This window comes from Lepus europaeus, chromosome 9 (assembly GCF_033115175.1).
Source record: "Lepus europaeus isolate LE1 chromosome 9, mLepTim1.pri, whole genome shotgun sequence".
NCBI lineage: Eukaryota > Metazoa > Chordata > Mammalia > Lagomorpha > Leporidae > Lepus > Lepus europaeus.
In genome coordinates this window covers 48,078,666-48,097,948 of record NC_084835.1, presented here as the reverse complement: position 1 = coordinate 48,097,948, position 19,283 = coordinate 48,078,666, and the positions used below count along the sequence as shown (strand labels likewise).

The 19,283-nt window shown below is 44.3% G+C and overlaps 1 pseudogene; it reads left to right on the top strand.

Annotated features, from left to right (window-relative positions):
* The first annotated feature begins 1,339 nt into the window (after positions 1 to 1,339).
* LOC133766262 (B-cell CLL/lymphoma 7 protein family member A-like) lies at positions 1,340 to 1,989 on the top strand (annotated as a pseudogene).
* Positions 1,990 to 19,283: the final 17,294 nt, after the last annotated feature.

The following is a 19,283-nucleotide window of genomic DNA, read 5'->3' as shown; positions in this document are numbered from 1 at the left end:
AAGAGATCTGGATTGAGTCCCCAGCTCCAGCTTTTGGGCTGGCCCAGCTCCAGCTGTTTGAAGGCATTTGGGAATGAACTAGCATGTATAAGAGACACATATCTCTCTCTCTCCCTTCCTCCCTCCCTCTTTTAAATACAATTTTTTTAAAAGATTTTAAATATGTTAACATTAAGGAAAACTGGGTGATACATTTTGGGAATTATCAGAACTATTCTACAACTTTTCTATAACACTGAAACTATTCTTTAAAACAAATGTTTAGGGACCAGTGTTGTGGTGCAGCTGGTTAAGCTACTGCCTGTGATGCCAACATCCCATATCAGGATGTCAGTTCAAGTCCTGGCTGCTCCACTTTCAATCCAGCTCCCTGCTAAGGCAGAAGAAGGTGGCCCAAGTATTTGGGCCCCTGCCACCCATGTGAGAGACCCAGATGGAGTTCCTGGTTCCTGACTTCAGCCTGGCCCAGCCCTGGCCATTGTGGCCATTTGGAGAGTGAACCAGAGGATGGAATTGATATGTGTGTGTGTGTGTGTAACTGCCCTTCAAATAAATAAATAAATCTTTTTTAAAAACAATAAATTGTCTTCAAAAGACATCACAAGCAGAAAGATCACCAACATGTTTGATTGATTGGCTTTAAAGAACGGAGTGGAAACGTCAAAGGCATTTTGAAGATGTTTTCTTGGGATGTTGTGGTGTGGAGTCCAGAGCTGAGAAGCGTTAGGGAGGAGCTGCCTGTGTGAGTGTGTGTATGCCTGTGTGAGTGTGTATGGGTGTGAGTGCATGTATAAGGCAGGACTGAGATAACCACTTCTAATTTTGACAGGTGTGCAAAGGACTTCCAGATGCTGAAAAACAGAAATGTGAGGGAGAGAACAGAGAGGATGCAGGGCAGAGAAATCAGTCTAGGTATAAATTGCAAAGAATGGTGTTTGAAGACAAACAGATGGACTAGGGCTTTGAAGGAGAGGACTTGGGAAGGTATGAGGAGACTTCAGTGGATGGCTGAACATCAGTGACTTCCCATTAGCAATGAAGAAAAACCAAAGAATGACAGAAGGAAAAGTCAGAGGGAGAAAGAGATGGCATTTTGTGTAGCAACACAGCAACAAGGTCAAGTCAATTTCCATTGGTGCTGCTGTCAGGCCGGATAGAAAGAGGACCAAAAGGAGGTCACAGGAGTTGGTGAGTGAGAGGCAAGGGGTGATCTTCAAGAATACCCTTTCCTAGACCAAAGCGGACAGAAGCCGGAAGTGAAAGGGGATGCGGTAAGGTGAAGGCAGGTGCGCGAGTGTGTGAGCACTAAGTGTGCCGGCAGCTGGGGGCTGGCGCAAGTATGGCTGCTGCCTGGAGCCAGCAGAACCTGGCAGGTGTGCTCTGCACCAGGACCACGTCGGGAAGGTCGGATCCAGCCGAGCCCAGGAGCCGGCCAGATATCCAGAGGGATCATGGCGGCTATGGAGGAAATGCACTAAGGGGAGAAGTGAGTGACCGTTGGTGACGCATCCCTACGAATCTACAAGTGGGTCCCTGCGACAGAGCCGAAGGTTGACGATAAAAACAAGAAGAAAAAAAGGCAAAGATGAGACATGTGGCTCGGGGGTGACCGCTCCGGAGAACAGCTCCTTGGCAGGGATGATGGCCATGCACGAGGACAAGAGCAAACAGAGCGCCACAGCGGACGCCTCCCCCATCAAGCAGATCAGCAGCGGCTCGAGCCTGGCCCCTGCGGCCCAGCTTCGCCGTGCCCAGTGACTGCACGGAAGCCCTGGCGGGGTGAGGCGCTGGCCAACCGGAAGGACCATCCTGGGGTTAAGGATCAGAATTCTCAGTCTCCGGTGGAAAAGGCCCTGAACAACAGTCCCGAGAAAACAGAATGGCGACCTTCTGGGGACTCGGCTGTGGCTGAAGGGGCAGCAGCAATCGCAGCATTTGGAGGGAGGGCCGCCCTGTTCTAGGCTGGACGCCCCAGGATGGTCCGGATGAGATTCTGAAAGGGAAATGGGGTCTGATATTTTTTTTTTCTCCCTAAGAATGCTGCTGTCTAGGATGTTCAGTACACTGCCCTTTGGATGCTCGAAAGATTTGCCAACACAGCAGGCTCTGACTCCTCTTTCCGGAAGAGGTTGAGAAAGACCTGGATGAATTAGCAATACTACATTCTGTTAACTCAGTTCTAGGAATGCGGTGGAGAGGACAATGGCATATTATGTGAGGGAGGCTTTGAACCTGTGATCCGCAGCTTAATCCTCTAGGTGTGACTTGTTTTGTTCCTGGGTTTGTGGAAATCCCCGTTTTATTCCCTCTCAAACACAAAGTCCGTGACACTGTGCTTAGTCTGCCTAGACTTCCTAGTTTCCCATCATGGACTTTATGAGTAATATGCTTTCTTTGAAAAACCTCACTCACAAATTGCTGAGTTTGACTTTACAAATAATAATGAACTGGGTCATTAAGACAACCAAGCTGTGCTTTAAAAAAAAGAAAGAAAGAAAGAAAAAAAAAAAGATTGCGGCTGGCGCCATGGTGCAGTAGGTTAATCCTCCACCTGTGGCACCAGCATCCCATATGGCCATCGGTTCTAGTCCCAGCTGCCCCTCTTCCAGTCCTGCTCTCTGCTATGGCCTGGGAAAGCAGTAGAAGATGGCCCAAGTCCTTGGGTCCCTGCACCTACATAGGAGACCCGGAAGAAGCTCCTGGCTCCTGGCTTCAGATCAGCACAGCTCCAGCCAATTGAGTTGAGGCCAATTGGGGAGTGAACCAACAGAAGGGAGACCTTTCTCTCTGTCTCTCCCTCTCACTCTCTGTAACTCTACCTCTCAAATAAATAAATAAAATCTTCAAAAAAAAATCTATTTTTTTGAAAGTCAGAGTTACAGAGAGAGAGAGAGAGAGAGAGAGAGAGAGACAGAAAGGTCTTCCAACCACTGGTTCACTCCTTAGATGATTGCAACAGCCGAAGCTGCATCAATCCGAAGCCAGGAACCAGGAGCTTCTTCTGGGTCTCCCATGTGGGTGCAGGGACCCAAGGACTTGGGCCATTATCTACTGCTTTCCCAGGCCATAGCAGAGAGCTGGATCAGAAGTAAAGCAGCTAGGACTAGAACCAGCGCCCATATGGGATGCTGGCACTGCAGGTGGTGGCTTGACCCACTACACCAAAATGCCAGCCCCCAAGCTATGTTGTTATTTTCACAGTTGGCAGTACACAAAAATTTAGTGTGTAGGACAAAAGTGATACCTGGTTCAAGTAGAACGAGCATAACTCACTTCTCATTCTGCAATGGCAAAATGCATAGACAAGAGCAAAGAATATTCAGCTGTGTGGTAAATCTTGATTTATATGAGCAAAGTATATATCTAAAAATGTAGTTTCAAGGAAAACACCTTATCCATCCTGGAGTCTCTATAAATGTTAAATTAAACATCCAGTAATGGAGAAAAATCTAAAGATAGCTTATCAGTTGCCCCAAATTTCTGAATGCTGTTTTATTGTGGCTTTAACGCTTAACCGTAAAGAGTATGAGAGTTGAGTATGAGAGCTCTTGTAGGGTGTTCTTGTTGATCTTTAGGAGTTCTACCACATCGAGAAACACAAGAAACTGGAAGAAGTGAGCCAACAAGGTTAACTCATCTCCTGAAAAGGCCCAAGGAAAGTCAATGGCTTCGGGAAATGCTGGCCTCTTACTTATTATGTGACTTTAGCTAAGTTGCTTCACTTTAGTTTCCTTATCCATAACACAGAAATGGCATTTCTTATCTGTTAAGTGCTTGCTTTGACTATTTGATAAGATGATCTACACCACAATGTTGGCACACAGTACATGCTCAGTAAATGATCATAAGTTTCCATAGCCACCCTTCAATACATTATTATTGTATTGTTCTATAAATATACCAGAGCTTGTTATATTTATTCATCCTCTATATTTAACACGACAACCCTGAGAGGTGCGTGCAGCCGAGAAATCCACAGTTCCACCCTCCCTTACACATAGGCTGGTCAATGAGATAGCTATAGAAATCCTGGGTGGGGGCCTTCAAAGAGAACCCCTTTTCCTTTGCTCTTCTCCTCCCCTCTGCTCAGCAAGCTGAGGGTTAGAACCCCAGTGTCATCTTCATGACCACCTGGAGGGAGTCCGGTTTGAGGCTGGCAGAGCTGAAAAGACAGCAGGAAGCTGGATCCACAACGATTCTCTGGAGCGTCCATACCAGCCCTGGCCTACTAGCATCCCAATATTGTTTTAAGTGAGAAGAAGTAAATCCCTAATTGGTTTGAGCCATTGTAGTAGGGTCTATGTTATTGACAGCAAACAGCAATCCCTAACTAGTATCCAAAGATCCCAACTTGAAGATCTGAATTACCATTCGCTTTCACACTGACCTGCCAACACTTGCACAACTACAACTAAGCTTGATTTGTTCCTCTGTCACATCCCTTCTGGTGATAAGCTGCTGCTTCTCTTCCACTTAGGCTTCCCTTTGCCTTAGGGGAAATGCAGGTTCTTCAGTTCCACATAGGTTTGCCCACTGAACTTGATATTGTCACCATCCTATTTTTCCCTTGACTCACACATTCACACCTAGAAACATGAGCCCTGATCTGGACCTGTGAGGATGCCTTTAGTAGGGATATGAGTAGAAATTCATAAAGGGTTTCCAAGAGTGAACGTCAAAGCCTTGGCCAAGAGGGTTTTTAGAACCAAACAAAATGATTGTGCCAGGTGAATGTATTTTCATGGCACGACTAAGCATTTCATGGTAGTCTCTGTCTAACACATGCAGAAGAAAAGTCAGTCTCTCCTTTAGTTGAGCACTGACCCACTCTCTGTTTCAAAGCTGGAGTGAGAAGAAAGGCAAGAGGGCAGAGTCCAGGATACGACAGGCCTGCTGACCACACAACAGGGTGAGTCCATTATCTTGAGCTTGGGGTTACTAATGCTATTGCCAACTTCAGCCAGTGGGGGTAAGAAAAATCACATGAACCACTGGTTTCTCTTCATTTTCCCACTTTATACATGGATTTTTAAGGAGATTTCTCCACCCTAAGGAAAACAGTGTTAAAAGCACAGTAAGACATGGCAGCTGAAGGTTCATCAGAAGAGAGGAGAGATGAGGAGGAATGCTAGTGACCACAGCAAACCCAGTGCACCTGCCACCTCTGTAAGGAACCTCTTTCCTTCACTCCAGCAGCTAAGTCTGTGCCAGATCTTCTCTTTATTTCAAGAAAAGCAAGAACACATAAGTCTGGTGTGAAATTTTCAACATTAAAACTGTATGAGCCAGCCTGTAACTGACCCTTGGTAAAGAAGAAGGAGGGGGTAGGGAGGACCAGAGAAGAGCAGCAGGGGAAAGAAACTGAGAATGGAGTCGAGAATTTCACCATCTAACACAAGTCTATTAAGGGGTCTTCATATTCACCCAGGCCCACAATAAATATTAGTTCTAAATGAAAAATGAAGAAAAAAAGCAGATGATAAGGGATGGTTAAATTCAGCAAAGAAACTTAGAAATAGGATAAGCTTTATTGACAGGAAATTTCTGAAAACCCAGGCAAGAAGGAGAAAAATCAAATGAAGAATTAAAAAAGAAACAGATGGTGGCTATGTTAGCCAGCTTCCCAAATGGGAGGTATTTAGTCAGGCTCCCAACACCCTCACCTTCTGCTGTGCACATCCTTACGTAGATCCCTCCTTGCTGTGTAGCCAACAGGATATTGCAGTAATAACAGGAGTGACTGAGCATAACTGCCAAGGCAATTATAAAAGCCACCCTGGTTTCTATCTTGCCCTCTCTTGGATCACTTGCTCTGAGGAGGCCAGCTTCCCTGTCATGAGGACACCCAAGAAGCCACATGGATTAGCTCTCATGGCAAGGACCAAGGCTCCTGACCACAGCCAGTGAGGCAACGAGGCAACATTCGTTCAAGTCAACCTTCTCCAAAGAAGATCCCACAGCCTGGCAATCCTTCAGGTGCTGCAGCCCTGGCTGTGTGACTGACCTGGGAGAGAAGGGAGTCGGGTGGGAAGACCCTAGTGAGGGCTCTCCCGAACCTCGGAAACCCCTGGCCCACAGAAATCACCACGTAATAAATATTTGTTGTTTTAATCCATGGAGCTTGGTTGGGCAGCAATTGAAAGCGCAAGACTGTAGGAAAAAAAGAGGCACTGGATATAAACTCCCAGTCCAAAAATGTTAAACAGGAGAAAAGAGAGAAGGAGAGAGTTGGAGATGAGTGCTGGTAGAGGGACCAGAGGTTGTAAGAGTGGACTCTAAGGGGAAGGAGCAAAGCTTTTAAAACAAATCAAAAATGGACTTGAAGTCAGCACTGACACCTCTCAGCTACGTGACCTCAGGCAAGCACTTCAGGTCTCTAAGCTTGAGTCTCTTCTATTATCTATGTTCTGAAAATAAGACATTATGGTTGAGTGTTTCTCTGTGTCATTAAAAATGGTTCAAAAATAATAATAGTAATTTCTTCACCCAGTCTTGTAAACTGAAAGACAAAATGCACAGGACACATCTATTGGCACACAGCAAGGCACTGTGTCAATATTGTTGGTTATCATCACTCATCATCATTTCATTGAAGGTGAACATTGCACACTCTTTTGACCCCGATTTACCCATCTTTTCAGGAAAAAACTGTACCATTCCAGTGCTTTGCTTTGCTTTCTTGTGTGTAATTTTGAAATACTCATACATCAGAAACCTGATTTACTTCTTTTTTTAAAAAAAAATTATTTTATTTATTTGAAAGGCAGAAGGACAGTGACAAACGGGGAACAATTTTCCATTGATTCACTCTCCAAATTCCCTCAATAGCCAGGTCTACGTTAGGCTGATGTCAGGAACCATGAACTCCCTCCTGGTCTCCCACGTGCAGGGACCTAAGCACTTGGGCCATCTTCCACTGCCTGCCCAGGTGCATTAGCAGGGAGCTGGGTCAGAAGTGGAACAGCTGGGACTGAGATGGTGCCCCATGTAGGAGCCTGCATCACCAGCAGTAGTTTAATCCACTGTGCCACAACACCAGCTCTTTTATTTATATCTTTAATTGAACAGTCTTAACCTTGAGTTCTTTGTACCAAAAACATCCAAATGAAGAAAAAGCATGGAAAGAGGAGGGGGAACAAATACCTGTGGACAAATGTATTTGAACGGAAATAGTAGTGGCTTCTGGAACAAGCTACTCCTTTTCCTTCTTTTGAGTATTGTAGACCCCATGCTTAGAGCACACACAAGCTTCAGCTTTGTGTCACAGCACATGCCTCATGGTCAGTTTCACAGTTACTGCATTGAACTTCGGTGGTGTTGTATTTTTCTTTTCTGCAGGGTAATAGAGCATCTCATCTACCTGAAGTGTGTGTCATGGCCCTTGTACCTTCAGCAGCACTTCTGTATCTGCAAAGATCGTTTGTGCCCAAGACTAACAAAGTCAATACCCCAGTTGTCAGAACTCATTACTTTCTGGAATTTCCCCCTCCTCTCCAGTAATGAATTGACTTGCTTTTATGATACAATGAAACCACACCCTTCAGAGTGACCCAATGTTTGGATTAATATCACCCAGCCACCTAGATTAAACTAGAACCCTGGTCTCTTGCTGTCAAATGGAGAACTTCCTTTTTTCTTTTAAGATTTATTTTATTTATTTGACAGGCAGAGTTACAGAAAGAGGTAGAGACAGAGAGAGAGGTCTTCCATCCATTGGTTCACTCCCCAGATGGCTGCAATGGCCGGAGCTGCACCAATCCGAAGCCAGGAGCCATTAGCTTCTTCCAGGTCTCCCATGTGGGTGCAGGGGCCCAAGGACTTGGGTCATCTTCTACTGCTATCCCAGGCCATAGCAGAGAACTAGATCAGAGGTGGAGCAGCCAGGACTAGAACTGGTGCCCATATGGGATGCTGGTCCTTCAGGTCAGGGCTTTAACCCACTGCACCAGAGCACCAGCCCCAGAGAGCTTCCTTCTTCAATTCTTATGTACCTACGTATTTTATTTGAAAGGGGGAGGGAGACAGGAAGAGAGAGAGAGAGAGAGAAACTCACATCTGCTGGTTAACTCCTCAAATGCTAGCAACAACCAAGGCTAGATCAAGCCAAAGTCAGCAGCTGAAAATTCAATTCAGGTGTCTCACATGGGTGACAGGGATCCAGGCACGTGAGCTACCACCATTGCCTCCTCGGTGCAAAATAGCAGGAAGCTGAAATTAGGAGTGGAGCTGGGACTCCAATCTAGACACTATAATGTGAGATGTGGGCATCCAGGCAGTGTCTTAACTGCTGTGCCAAATACCCAACCCTTTACCAGTTTCCTTAACTGGTGTCACCTATCTGTTCCTTTTTCCCCTTCCCACCTTGTCATTCTAGTCCTTCCTAACAGTTTTGACTTCTACAAGAACCTGTGCTTATTCTCTGTTACCACCTTCATCAATCCCACATCCCATCATCTTTCTGCCCCAGTCTTACACAACCACAGCAGTCCCCCTCAGCTGCAGGGGATATGTTCCAAGCCCTACAAATGGGTGCTGGAAACTGTAGATAGTACATAACCTATGGAGACTATGTTTTTCATGTGTCTATATTTTTATCTATGTATAAATGATATAATTTAATTTACAAATTAGGCAAAGTAAGCGATTAACCATAGGCCGGTGTTTGGCCTGGTAGTGGAGATGCTGGTTAAAATGTCTACATCCCCTAGCAGAGTACCTAGACTCCAGCTCCTGACGTCAGCTAATGCAGACCCTGGGAGGAGGCGGGCTTTAGTGATGGTGACAACCAGGGCTGTTGATGACAGTTCCGGTTGCTCAGGTTTCAGTTACCTGGGGTCAACTACAGTTCAAAAAATACGAAGTCATGTGTCTCGGGTAATGGCCACCCGTGTGGGAGATCAGGACTGGGCTCCCAGCCCCTGGCTTGTTACCCACACTCCAGTTGGAAATGAGTCATCCACACCCACGCACTTCTCTGTCCTCTGGCTTTGTAGCTGGGAGTGACCTGTGTGTAAACTAGCTGGACATCAGACGGAAGGAAGACCAAGCGTTGGAACTATCCTTTGAGGTCCCCTTGTCCCTGGCATGTATCTTTGAAAATGGTCACTTTATTAACTCCTTGAATGTGCCATCCATTTCCTAGTAAACTATCCATGTTTACAATTAGCTTAAATGATAAGACCTGGTTACACTCTTGGTGTCCCTCCTTGCCTCTCTCCAGTCCAACAAAGCGCTAAGCAAGAAAGCCCATGTTTTTCTTAATTGGTTCTTCCAAAACCTGACCTCCCAGGTGTGTGGCAGGCAGAATAATAGCCCTTCTTCCCTAGAAGAAATCCTTGCCCAAATCCCCAGAACCTGGGGCTATGTACCTTTACATGCTGACGTAATGTAGGGATTGAGGATAGGGACAGGGGGGTGTTATTTAGAAGCTGAGGTAACAAGGCTCTGTCTAATTGTAAGGGTCCTAATAAAAAGGAGACAGGAGGGCTGGAATCAGTAAAAGGAGATGTGAGAGAGAAAGCAGAGGGGAGAAAGAGAGAGAGATACTGGCTTAGAAAATGAAAGAAGGACCCATAGGCCAAGGGATGCAGGAAAGGGTAAGAAACTAGATTGCGCCGACACCTTGATGTGTGGTAGCTGCCAGAAATCAAAGAGGATGTGGTGCTGGTTGGAGGCATAGCAGCTGCCCCCACCTTGTCCACAGTTTTTCTCTCTGCGGTTTCAGTTACCCAAGATCAACTGCAGTCCAAAAATATTAATGTGAAGCTGCCGTGGAGGCGGAAGGGCTGAGCTGCTGCCTACAACACCAGCATCTCATATCAGAGCTCCGGTTTGAGTCTTCACTTCTCTACTTCCAATCTAGCTCCCTGCCAATGTTCCTGGGAAAGTAGCAATGGACGGCCCAAGAGCTTAGACCCCTGCCACCCATGTGGAAGGCTTGGATAGAGTTTCTGGATCCTAGCTTCAGCCTTGCCCAGCAAAAGCTGTTGCAGCCATTTGGGGAGTTAATCAGCAGTTAATCTCTCTCTCTCTCTCTCTCTCTCCCTCTCTCTCTCACTACCTTACAAATGAGTAAATGCATCTTTTTTTAAGTTAAACAAAACACTTCAGAACTCTACTTCTGAACTTTTAGTTCATCAGTTTTAAATAACTTTCATTACAGTACATGGGACTACTTCCAACAGCTCATGGAAAATGGAATTAAAAGATAAGTTTATTTTGGTGCAAAAAGTTTTGAAATCCATGTGTAATTTTTCATAATACACATTTCCGTGAACTTTTGAAGAGCTTTCATTAAACATGGATTCAAAACATTTTAACCAACATAAACTTATCTGTGTATTCCTTCTTCCAAGAACTTTTTTAAGCACTTCCATGTTGTCATAATTGTCCTATTTTAGTTTTTGTAATTGTTGTTCGTCTTTCACTGTGCCTAATTTATAAGTTAAGCGTTGTCCTAGGCACATATGTCTAGGACAAACCATAGTATATTTAGGGTCCAGATCTATGCACAGATTCAGGACTGCACTGCAGGTGTTGAAACATACCCCTGGCAGGGAGAGGGGACTACTCTAATTTGTTGTGGCAGCAAATAGGAAAGTAAGACTGTGCCTTACAGAAAATGGGCCTGTTGATCAAGTGAGATTTGGAAATCCCACTACTATATCCTCTTGCTGGAGATCTTAAAGAAAACTACCATGAGGGACCGGCACTGTGGCATAGCGAGTAAAGCCGCTGCCTGCAGTGCCATCATTCCCTTCGTCACTAGTTGTAGTCCAAGCTGCTCCACTGCCGATCCAGCTCTCTGCTATGGCCTGGGAAAGCAGCAGAAGATGGCCCAAATCCTTGGGCCCCTGCACCCATGTGGGCAACCTGGAGGAAGCTCCTGGCTCCTGGCTCCTGGCTTCTGATTGGCACAGCTCCAGCCATGGCAGCCATCTGGGGAGTGAACCAGTGGATGGAAGACCTCTCTCTCTGTCTCTACCTCTCTCTGTAACTCTGTCTTCCAAATAAATAAATAAATCTTAAAAAAAGAAAACTACCATGAGAAATATTACACTAAAGAATCTTGACTAACTGCCTAAATCCACTGCTCCCCAAACTTTTTCCTTAGGAAGACCTGTAAATATCCCACGGGCTAGTACTAATAAAAATAAAGGTAGTTAACATTTACAGAGCTCTTACTGCATTCCAGACCCTGTGCTACATGCCTAACTATTATTTAATTTCCCAATAACTTAAGAGATGGCTATTTTTCTTCTCCTTTCACAAAGTGGTGTGCTGGTGTTCAGATACATTAAGCAATTTGGTTCATGGCCACACTATGAGGAAGATAGATTGAAACCCCGCTGAAGTCTAACAGTCACAACCTCAATCCTCCACTCTATTTTTAAGAAACACTTGGTGAAACACTAAATAGAACTGGACTACACTGCAGCTAAAGGGAAAACATCAATACGTAATGTCTAACACGCCTCTTGCCATAGTTTAAAAGGTTGCATGTGAATCCTTTGCTAATCTCTGGGGGCCAAGTGACGAATAGGAAAGCGATTGTCATCTTGTTAGGAAACAGCCAAGGCAGCTGCTGGGGTACCAGGGTGGGTGCAAGGAAAGGCGCTCTCACCTTCCAGTGCAGGGCCAATTTAAAGCTGCAAAGTCCCTCTAGTGTAGAGCCTGGACAGAACATTAAGAATCAGCATAGTTAAATAAATAAAATAAAACTCAGTACAGAGACACCAGTGAGAAATCTCTGTCTTATCAACATTCCTCTTGTAGAGAGCTATGACTTACCTATAAAAATGAATACTTGGCTAAAATTAGCAGCGAAAACCTCAGACTGTTAAGAGCAAAATGCTTTGCAGGGGGCCAGCGCTGTGATGCAGTGGGTTAAAGCCCTGACCTGAAGCACCGCCATCCCATATGGGCACCAGTTCTAGTCCCAGCTGCTCCTCTTCCTGTCCAGCTCTCTGCTATGGCCTAGGAAAGCAGTAGCAGATGGCCCAAGTCCTTGGGTCCCTGCACCCACGTGGGAAACCCAGAGAAAGCTCCTGGCTCCTGGCTTCAGATCGGTGCAGCTCCGGCCGTTGTGGCCAATTGGGGAGTGAACCATTGGATGGAAGACCTCTCTCTCTCTCTCTCTATCTCTCTCTCTCTCTCTGCTTCTTCTCTCTCTGTGTAACTCTGACTTTCAAATAAATAAATAAATCTTTTTTAAAAATGTTTTACAGGCAATCCTAATCGCGTGCAGTGTTTGGGACCCGACAGGACAGAGAGAATCACATAGCAAAGATGGAGGAATTTTTGTCTCCAAAAGAAATATTTATCAGCCAAGAATTATCTTCATGGAGCATTTCTCTTGCTTTAAATTTCTGCTTTCATGAGCAAGCACATAACTCTGTGTTAGAAGATCTTTATTTACATATTGATGTGTGATTCAACTTCTTTGGTGATTCATACCCAAAAAGAATCTGTGCTTTCAATTCTTCTAATAACTTTTCTGCCTTTGTCAGTCTCTACATTAAATATTATGAATTATTTTGATGCATATGGGCTTTCATAAACTTTAAGGAGATTTTAAATCAAATACCATATTTTAGTAGTTTTTGTGCACATTTATATAGAGACAAATTTCAAATCATAATGTTATATACTGAGTTTTTCAGGAAAAGCCCTTCTTTCTAACATAACTATTTTTTAGAGTTTTATTCATGTATTTGTTTTTATTTGAAAGGCAGAAAGACAAACAGGGAGCTCCATTCATTTGTTCACTCTCCAAATGCCTACAATAGACACAGCTGGGTCAGACTTAAACCAGGACCCAGGCGCTCAATGCAGTCTCCAAGGCAGATGGCAGGAACCCAACTACTTGAGCAGTCACCTGCTGCCTCCCACAATATGCTAGAATCAGGAACAGAGCCAGGACTTGAACCCAAGCAAGCAGTGTCTTAACCTAGAGGTTTCTGTTATTGCTTGCTGGAAGAATTCCCGATGGAGTGGGTTTAGTGGCCTACCCCAGAGTAGGATGGAGTTTGCTGGGTTCCTGCACTCTTTTTTCATCACTATCATCACCATCACCATCATATAATCTCACCACCATCATCATCACCATTACTGTCATCATCATCACCAGCACCATCATCATCACCACCATTATCATCACCACCATCAGCACCACAGTCACCCCTTTTGTTTACAGGCATTATCTGATTTTCTACTATCTTTTTCAATTATTCTCTAATTTATTAGGTAATTACTATCTGATGATCTAGACTATGGTCTATTATTATCTATGATTAATTACTTGTTCTCTAATATCTCAACAACTCTAAGTCAGGAGCTGTCACTGCGAAAGCTGAGGCCAGGCGGTGGTTGGGCTAAGATCACAGAGAGAGTAAATTGTTGAAGCAGGATTCAGACCCAGATGGTCTCACTCCCTTATCCTTGAACATAACCCTATGACCTCTTATTCAACTCTATCACCTGTTAATCAAAAACCAATTATAAGTGTTCAAGTTCAATTCTGGAGTCTGCTGTCTCAGTCAGTAGCTTTGGTCACAAGGGTATTTGTTTCTCAGACAGATCCCAGAGATAAGCGTCTGTCTTTGAAACTAGCAAAGTCAAACAAACCTGTGACCTCATTTTCTTTCCCCCCTCATCACTGGAATCACCACAGTGGGAACACACAATTTCCCAGAAGTTGTCACTTACCTGTTGTGCATCTTATTTGAAAATTACCATTGAGGCTGGCATTGTGGCTTAGCAGGTAAAGCCACTACCGGCAATGCCGGCAGCCCATTTGTGTACCAGTTCACATCCAGGATCCCAGCTATTGTACCTGGGAAAGCATCGGACTATGGTCCAAGTGTTTAGGGCCCCTGCCACCCACATGGGAGACCTGGAGAAGCTCCTGGCTTCTGGATTCGGCCTGGCCCAGCTCTGGCTACTGTGGCCATTTGGGAAGTGAACCAGCAGATGGAGAATCTCTTTCTTCCTCTGTCTCTCCCTTTCTCTCTCTGTCTGCCATTAAATAAATAAATAAATCTTTTTTAAAAAAGAGAAATAACATTATTACTTTTAACAGGAGAGAAATTTCTTATGCCTAGTTGTTTGTGGGATTTCATCTGAACCTTTTTACTAATGATGAAATGATCTATGTATTTATTTATCAAAATCCCTCCTAGATTCTATCAATAGTCAGACACTTGAAATTTTTCATTATTATTGAGAAAAATAAAACTTCGGTTGAAGCTTCCTGCATCTCTACTCCCTTCATTTGATTGTTGGTAAATAAGGAAAATCATCATTTAGTTTCCCCTTTCTCATCACCCTCATAGCAAGGCCTTGTAGTAAGGGCCAGGCATTGCTCTAAACTGGGGCTGGGTGATACCACATAGGCCCCATGACATCATCTGGGCTGGCCCTGCCAAGGAAACTGCAGGTGGGACTCAAAATTCAACCCAACTATGGCAGGCTAATTTTTAAGTTGATAATTTGGTCTGGCTCACGAATAATGTTGTAAATACCCAAAAGACGTTGGCTGAAAAAAGATTCCCCAGCCTGCAGCACTAAAGACAAAATATTTCTTGTTGATTGTGGCAAAATAAACACAACATAAAATCAACAGTCTTCACCATTTTTAAGCAAACACTTCCATGGCATTCAACATATCATATTGCTGTGCAGTCATCACCCCCATTCACCTCCAGAAGTTTTTTATTTTGCAAAATTGAAGCTCTAAACTCACTAAACAGCAAATCCTCATTCTCTCTGCCCCCAGCTCTTTGTAATCGCCATTTTGCTTTCTGTCTCTTTGAATGTGACTGCTCTAAGTAGAAATAGAAAATGAATCATAAAAGGGCAGGTGTTGTTGCCCAGCAGGGTAAGCTGCTGCTTGAGATACCCACATTTCACGTTGGAGTGCTGGTTTGAGTCCTGACTGTTCTGCTTCTAATCCAGCTACCTGCTAAGGTGCCTGAGAAGCAGCAGATGATTGCTCAAATACTTGGGTTCCTTCGGCCCACTTGGGAGACCTGGATAGAATTCAAAGATCTTGACTTCAGCATGGCCCAGCCCTGGCTGTTGCAGGCATTTGGGGAGTGAAACAGCAGATGGGAGATATCTCTCTCTCTCTCTCTCTCTCTCTCTCTCTCTCTGTGTGTGTGTGTATGTCTTTGTCACTCTACCTTTCAAATAAATAAACCTTTATAAAAAAGTAAAGGCATCACACAACATTTGTCCTTTTGTAACTGGCTTATTTCACTTAGCGTGATATCCTCAAGGTTCATCCATGTTGTGTCATGTATCAAAAGTCCCTTGCCTTTTTAGGGCTGAATAATATTCCACTGTATGTTTATACCATATATTGTTTGCTCATTTATCTGTCAATGGGCATCAGGGTTGCCTTCTCCTATTGTCCACAGTGACCACTGAGGAAAAAATATCCCTAGTCCTTGATTTCATGTATGCTCAGTACAGACACTGCCAGAAGCAGGCTCGCTGGGTCATCTGGTAATGCCATGTGTGATTGTTCTGAGGCACCACCATAGAGGCTGCACCCTTTCACATTGCCACAAACAGTGCCCAAAGGCCCAGTTTCTCTATGTCTTTCCCAAAACTTGCCACTCTCTGGGTTTTATTAACAGCTATCCTAACAGGTGTGAGGTATGAGGGATTCTTTTAAGTTCTAGTTTGTGAGGGAGACAACTGAGGCACACAGAGAGAAAATAATAACCTGTACAAGATCACATTGGCACCAACCGGCTATCGAGCTGGGTTCAAACCCAAGTGGTGGAATCCTGAAATCTATATTGTTCTCTATTGGCCTTTATAAAAGAAGAAAAGTTACCATTTATTGGCCACTTACTGTGTGCCAGGAACACATACTAGAATTACTTCATTTAATCCTCACAGCTAACCTATGAGACAGTCTTTATTATTCGTTCTACTTTTTAATGAGAAAGATAGGAAGAAATTCAGTGTATAGTCCATGGTTATTTGGCTAGTCAATTACAGATCCAGGACTCAAATCCTGGTCTCTGAATGAGGACGTGAGTAATTAATCTCTACCCCATATTGAGTTTTGGACACATGATCATCCCACTGAGCCCTTGATCTTTCTGTGTGTCCTCAGTAGAGAAACTTTCCTTTCCCTATAGCTGATCAAAGTTCTTGAAATGGGATTTCATGGTGATATGGATCTGCTCATTGTCTCAAGGAGGCTTATGCTGGCATTTGAATATAATTCCTCAAGGCTTTCCAGTGAGCTAAGTAAGTTGAAACATGTACACCTAATGCAACATTCCTTCCCGGGTAAGAGTGAATTGGCAAGACTCAACCTTTCACAGAACGGCTGTGGCTCTTGGAAGAGCTTCTCTTTACCTCTTGGCCCTTCCCAGTCACCCAGTTGTTCTTCAGAGATTTCCCTCCAAAATGGAATGCTAAAAGCAAAATGTTCTCATCACCTCTCTTAATAACTCTTTCATCAACCAATGATTCTGTCTTTGGAGCAGCCAAGCAAATTTTATCACATTCGTTTTTGGTGTGCCCCAAAGACCAGTGTTTTGATGTCTTTCAAAAGCTCTACTAAGCCTTCTTAGCCAGGCCTGAGTTCTCTCAAATATCAGGTTCCAAGAAGTGGGAAATGCCACTCTGAATAACGGAAAGTGAGCACAGGTTCATGGTTGGGAATATAGACTTGAGAGCTCACCCAGCCCGTCTCCAAATACCCCCTCAAGCACTTTATACAGAGATATATGGGGGAGCTACTTTAACTTCAATATGCCATGTGTAGGCATGGGTTAAAAAAGTATCTGTGTTGTGGGGTTTTTAAAGGCTCAAATGAGATCATATACATCAAAATAATATCATGGTATTTGGCACACAATAAAGTCTCCATAAACTAGTTGTTCCATTAAATCTCACCAACTAGATGATAGCATTCCAAGGGTGCTGATTAATCCTGATTGTCATGTCTAGCAGGGAGCCTTAGATGTAGTAGGTCAAGATCAAGAAATCTTTGGGGATAATGATCGCTTTTTAGCCAAGATGTTTTCAGCAGTGTGACTGTGCTCCCAAATGACATGTTTCAAGACCGAGGGACACAAAGGATAAAGGTAAGAAGCATAAGGCTAGGGGAAGCAGGTTTGGAGACAGGAGCACACAGGAATCTCAGAAATCATCATACTGTGAGATCCAGCCTTGGAGATTCTTCATACTTTAGGCCAGAAGTTGGCTGGAGTTTCTGTGCGAAGAGATAGGGCGTTGAGCAAGGAGCTGCATGTCTGAACGATTCCAGCATCTTGCCCACCAGAGGAGTTGCCCTGACACTGCTCCCCAGTCATTTTTCTGCTTTTCCACACCCACACAATAGGAAATTTCTCCTCTCCAGAACATCCGAAGCCAAAACATCTCCAATTGTGCCTTTGACTGCAGTCAGGCCTGGGAGCATTATGCTTGTACCTGGAATGCCATAGTGTTGTACTGGAAAGCCAGCCCAGTGCTTACATCACTGCTGGAATCTGAACTCCATCTTCTCATTTGTTCTGTTCCAGAACCAGGTTGCCTAATACAGTAAACATTATGCACATGTGCCTATTCACATGTAAATTAATTTGTGTAAAACATTGATTCAGTTCTTCGGTCTCATGGGCCATATTGTAAGTGTCCAATAGCCAATTGTGTGTTGGACAGAGCGGGTGCAGAGCGTTTCTGTTATCACAGGAAGTGCCATCAGGGAAAACCAGTGTAAGCATTGTGGGATAAGTGATTTGCATGACTAAAGTCTCCGAGCTCCATGTTACTGCCTTGCACACTGTGGTGGCTCTGAACTGCCATATAGTCCTTGCCATAGCTCCCCTAAAATGTGGAATCTGATTCTCCTCCTCTTGAGTAGTGGCCGCACCTGGTTGCTTGCTTGTGATGAGTGGCACGTGATGGAGGACGTGCTGTGGAATGCTGGGGCTGTGTCAGAAAAGACAGCGGAGCTTCTGTTCGGCTCTCTCTCACTTCCACTGCTTATCTTTGGAACCCAGCCACCATGCTGTGAGAAAGCCCTGGCCACGTGAAGAGGCCATGGGTAGGTGCTCTGGCCAACAGCTCTTACTATAGCCCTCGCCAACAGCTGGCCGTAAACTGTAGATATATGAGTCTTCTAAAGATTCCAGCTTCCATCCCTTAAGCTACACTAGCTAAACAGGTGGAGCAGAAACAAGATGTTCCCACTGTAATCTCCCTGAAGTGCAGGTTCATGAGCCAAAGAATGTTATTGTTTTAAACCACTATATTCAGGGTGGCTCATTATATATGAACAGGTAACTGAAACTTACACATTCTCAAAAGGTGGCCATTGTTAGTGAAATGCTGTTAGTGATTATCTTCAGTGAACTTTTCCTTTTTTTAAAGATTTATTTATTTATTTGAAGTCAGAGATATGGGGGGTTGGAGTAGACAGAGAGAGACATTCTATACGCTGGTTCACTCCCGAGTTAGCCACAACAGCCAGGGCTGAGCCAGGCCGAAGTCAGGATCTAGGAGCTTCAATCAGGTCTTCCATGTGGGTGGCAGGGGCCCAAGCATTTGGGCCATCTTCCACTGCTTTTCCCAGGCCATTAGTAGGGAGCTGGATCAGAAGTGGAGCAGCCAGGACTTGAACCAGTGCCCATATGGGATGCCAACATCGCAGGCAGTGGCTTTACCAACTACAACATAATGCCAGCCCCTTAGATGAATCTTTAATGAAGCTCAAACCATGAGAAGAGATGTCAATAAAAACGTGAGGGTCCATCCCTCTAGTACTTAAGGGAAATGTCAATAGACTATGAGACAAGTACAGACAGTAGGAAATTAGGGTAGGTATTTGTAAAATGATAAGTCCTCTACCTCCCAAACACTTGAACTCCACCTTCAGCCTTGACAGACCCCACTCTCAATGATGAGAACATGGCAACACTTTATATGCTTGCTCGCCAACCCCCCCAGAAGTCAGAACTCTACCTCTGTAGCATTCCATAATTCTCCACAGGAATTCGTCTTGATACTGTATCTGCATAGAACCCTGGGTGCTTTTAATATCATTATGTGTAAGTTAAAATGGTAAAGACATTCTTGTTCTTAATTTGCCTGAATTGGGAAAATGTTAATGGTCCATATAAAATATTTTCTTACTCTGTTTTAATGTTGATTGTCTTTGATTTTCCCACAGATAGGGCCTAAGAAAAACCTTAGCGTAGGTAGCTTATCTGGGGTATTGAAGAGATAGACACAAGGAATGAGTAAGACCAAGCACG